Source organism: Dermacentor andersoni, chromosome 3 (assembly GCF_023375885.2).
Source record: "Dermacentor andersoni chromosome 3, qqDerAnde1_hic_scaffold, whole genome shotgun sequence".
In the NCBI taxonomy this organism is placed as follows: domain Eukaryota; kingdom Metazoa; phylum Arthropoda; class Arachnida; order Ixodida; family Ixodidae; genus Dermacentor; species Dermacentor andersoni.
Genome location: NC_092816.1, coordinates 159939833 through 159944613, shown reverse-complemented (window position 1 = coordinate 159944613; position 4781 = coordinate 159939833).

Sequence of the window (4781 nt, the reverse complement as noted above, 5' to 3'; positions counted from 1 at the left end):
ATCGAATAAAACTTATAACCTTCTAGTTTGCTTTCCTTTCAAAAAGCGCCCGTTTACATCTAAAGGAAATGTCCTTAATTTAAGTAGGTCTACTTTAATTCATTTTTTAACTTCAAATGTTGCCTGACATATACTTGACCCTCAAATTTTCTCTCCCCGCCTCACCCGTTTAACCACCGACTTCTTGGCCAATCACCCGTAGTGGTCTTGCGCCATAATATAGGAAGAAAGCAAGCAAGTTATTCGATTTAAATACTCAAACGCCCGCCCCCTGCGCATTTTGGGCACGTTAAACATGCCCCGGTGGTCACAATTAATCCGGCGTCCCCTACTACCGCGTGCCTCAAATGAAATCTTGGTTTTGGCACGTAAAACCACAGAATTTATTTCATTTAAACGTTCATTATATGCCTGTGATCTTTCTCTTTCATTCTCTCTTAAAGCGCAGCGCTTAGGAGCCCGTTCCTGCGGGGAGCATCTGCGTAAACGAGCGAACGGACACATGGAAGGATGAAAGAATGACCGCAGCGGCGGATGGAAGATGCCGAATGCGAAGAGAGCGCGAGGAGCAAAGCGGAGAAGGAGGGTGCAGCGGAACTTTCGTGTGAAAAGCGGAGGAGAAGAGTATGGCCAAAGTGTGAGAAAAAAATGGCTGTGGCTTAGCCAAGGTTAATGCCAGGATGCGAAGCATACTAGCCTTTATTTTAGTTGTTGAACCACTGTTTAGCCTGGTGAACTGCTGTTGCTTGGCTATATTTGGTTCGGCTAGACGAAGAAACAACTCATGCGTTACTCTGCTTCGCCTTCAAGAGTGGATCGCGACAGCGTTCCCGTCGACCCGCCAAGGGGTGTAAGACAATGGGCTACGGCGCAGCGACTACGCGCCCCGCATTGGACGCGGTGAGCGTCGAGCAACGCAGCGTTCGGCGCGGCAACGAAATGTGCCCCTGAGCAAGCGACGCACGCCTGAGCCGTAGAAACAGCTCGTTTCTAAGGCAACACCGCATTCACTAGAGGCGCTTTTGTACCGCTTTGAAGCATCGTACTCGTGGCTGAGTGGTAGCGTCTCCGTCTCACAATCCGGAGACCCTGGTTCGATTCCCACCCAGCCCATCTTGCAAGAGTTGAGCCAAAGCCACCTAGAAACAAGCGCAGCTGCTTATTTACCGCCGCGACGCCGCGAGCGACGGCGCGAGTTGGAGCCCCGTTTCTCCTCTGTCGTGACGTCACGGTGTCACGTGGTATTGAAGGCGACACTGCCGCGCCTGAGGAGCTGGGTTGAGCTCTAGTAATATGCTTCGCATAAAAACCGTAGTGCCGTACAAGACGCGCTCTGCGGCGATGATCACTACAAGATGGCGCCAGAGTAGCACGCGTCGTCTGGGAGGTCTGTGTGAATCGCGCCCACGCGTCACCCACACGCTGCCTCTGAAGACACGTAAACGCCTCGTGCACCGTCTATTGATGCGCCACTGATAGCCACCTAGCGGGTGCTTCCAACAGTACGCGCGGGAGCAGTAACAGACGAGAACCCTTTGCAGCAAGGGTGGCTGCAGTTCGCGGCTGCCATTTCTCCTTTGTTCGGGTGCCACACTACTTCTGCGGTGGGAGCTGTAGGGAAGACGCTGACCTCTGTGGGAGCGGGTATGAACACGATGTTACCGGTGCTTTGGACAGCATGGTCCACATACATACCAGGTGCGTCCCGCAGACAAACGCCATGAACCCCATTTACATGAAGTGGAGCTCATGTTCACTAGACGATAAATTTTGTTGAATAATGCGATGTCGTGATCGTTCTTTTATATTCTACCCTTGCCGTAATGCTGCTTCTGTACCTCAATAATGAGGACCCGTCGTTAGTGCATGCTTATATCAAACAAATCCGCACGGTGCGATGTCTGCATACGCCGTTGTGATTTTTCTGCATACATGTGACATCGCCGAATAAGTGCAGTCGAAGTCGCCTCACGAAGAGCAATTGCGAATTTATTGATGGAAACGAGTACACTAGTCAAAGAAGTTACCAAACGCACGTGTTAGCGCCGTACCACCGATTGGAATTCTTCATACGCCGGTGAACTGCCCTTCCCGCTGCAGTTCTTGCAATTTTAAATTCTCCAAGGGGACTGCTTGGAAACGTACAAATATAAAGTCTGACTAATTTTTCAGCACCTTTTTTTTAAATCTTAATAGGGAGAGGTGCCTCATGAAATATTTAAAGGCAGAGCAGCGCCAGTCAAAGTAAATGAGCGCTGGCGGCAAGGCCGGGTTTAGTTCTCTTCGGTGTAAGCATAATAAGAAAGAATTCAGTTGAGTACAAAATTCACAAGCAAGAAAGACTACGTTGTGAAACGAACAAATCACTCTGTTCAGACAGCATCGAGGTGTCATGATTTCCCAAACGCGACGCCAACTTATCAGCGAAAAATGGAACAAAAATACCATATACAGCAAGTATTAGCAATTCTCGCCCTGAACTACCTATATTTCAAACACACTTCCCAAAAAACCACAATGTCTGAGATTCCCTCGGGCGAAAAGAATAAAGTTGTTAAAGAAGCACTTGCTTGGTATCATTCCGTTAAGACACAGCGTGATTTACACCCTTTACAAACGAGGCAGGGTGAAAACTTCGCAGCTCGAAAGAATCAGCAAGAGTTATGCGTGAGGAAACTGGCAACAGTTAAACTTGTGCGAATCCAGGCATAAGATAGATGTAAAAACATGAAGTGCGCGACGGCTGGTGCGAAGATTTACCGGGCCACATAAAACAAACAATTTCAGTTCTTGCACACTTCAGTAGCTTTAACATACAACACAGTGTGCTAGTGCAGTCGTGCTGCCTATCTAGCCCAACGCGGTAAAGAAGCGGAAAACAATATAAGCGGCAAACGGCATTCCAAACTTTAGCCAAATACCATTAAACCGCATGCTGCACTGCAGACGAACTTCGTCGCTTACACGTCTAACCACGATTGAGTGGAAAAAGCCGAAGAGACAAAGGAAAGGATGAGAACAAGGTATTTCCCGCCGAAGCGACGATCCATTGCTACCGTTGCTCACGCTGATGAGGCTTGGCGGGGAGTGATTAGAACCGTATCGCCGGCACGTTTTCGCCGGCAAAAGGACCGTGGTTCAAATCCCGGTGCCGGGCAATTTTCCACCGAAAAAAAAAAAGATCCTCGTGTTGATAGAATGGCCTAAACAGGCCTGGAGTGCGGCCTGATCCCGGTGACAAGAACCGGTAAAGCACTCCCTCACAAAAGCAGGATTGGGCACCCTGGTGCAGTGCTTTGCCACAACCTCCTGTATGAATACAACCATCAAATCCCGGACTCAGTACCCCAGCAGCTGCGAAGCAACTGACCACGGCGGCGGTCACACCTGTGACGCAGCAGAGGGTGCTAAGAATCTCTGGATGCGGACAGGTCGCCATTGTAATCTGAACCTGTCAACGTTTAACGCCTGAACGTTATCTAGCGAGGCGAGTCTAGCAGTGCTATTGGAGGAATTAGAGGGTGGTGAACGGGATATAATAGGGCTCAGTGATGTTAGGAGGATAAATGAAGCATATACAGGGCAAAAAAGTGGGCACGCCTCGTGCTACCGGGGCTTAGCGGAGAGACGAGGACTAGGAGTTGGATTCCTGATTAATGAGGATATAGCTGGTAACATACACGAACTCGAAGCATTAACAACAGGGTGGCAGGCCTTGTTGTGAAACTTAAGAAGAGGTACAAATTGAAGGTCGTACAGCTCTACGCGCCTACATCCAGTCATGATGAGCAGCAAGTCGAAAGCTTCCATGAAGACGTGGAATCGGCAATGCGTGAAGTCAAAACAAAATACGCCACACTGATGGGCGACTTCAATGCCAGGGTAGGCAAGAAGCAGACTGGAGAGAAGTCAGTGGGGGAATATAGCAAAGGCCATAGGAATAGCAGGGAGAGTTATTAGTAGAGTTTGCAGAACGGAATAAATTGCGGATAATGAATACCTTGCAGGGACGGCATGGCCGCAATTAGTACATGACCGGGGTGTTTGGAGAAGTATGGGAGAGGCCTTTGCCCTGCAGTGGGCGTAACCAGGCTGATGATGATGATGATGAATGAATACCTTCTTCCGCAAGCGGGATAGCCGAAAGTGGACGTGGAGAGCCCGAATGGCGAGACTAGAAATAAAATAGACCTCATCCGCTGCGCTAAACCTCGCGTCATGCAAGATGTGGACGTGCTCGGCAAGGTGCACTGCAGTGACCATAAGATCTCGAGTTAGCCTAGACTTGAATAGGGAACGGAAGAAACTGGCGCATAAAAAGCCAATCAATGAGTTAGCGGTAAGAGGGAAAATATAGAAATTCCGCATGAAGCTACAGAACAGGTATTGGGCTTTAACTCATGAAGAAGACCTTAGTATGAAGCAATGAACGACATACTTATGAGCATCATTAAGGATTGTTCAATAGAAGTCAGGGGTACCTTCGTTAGACAAGATACCGGTAAGCTATCGCAGGAGACGAAAGATTTGATTAAGAAACGCCAATGTACGAAAGCCTCTAATCCTACACCTACAATAGAGCTGGCAGAACTTTCGAAATTAATCGACAAGCGTAAGATAGCTGACATAAGGAAGTATAACATGGATAGAATTCAGCATGCCCTAGGGAACGGAGGAAGCCTAAAAGCAGTGAAAAAGAAACTAGGAATAGGCAAAAATCAAACGCATGCGTTACGAGACAAAGCCGGCAATATCATTACTAATATAGATGAGATTGTTCA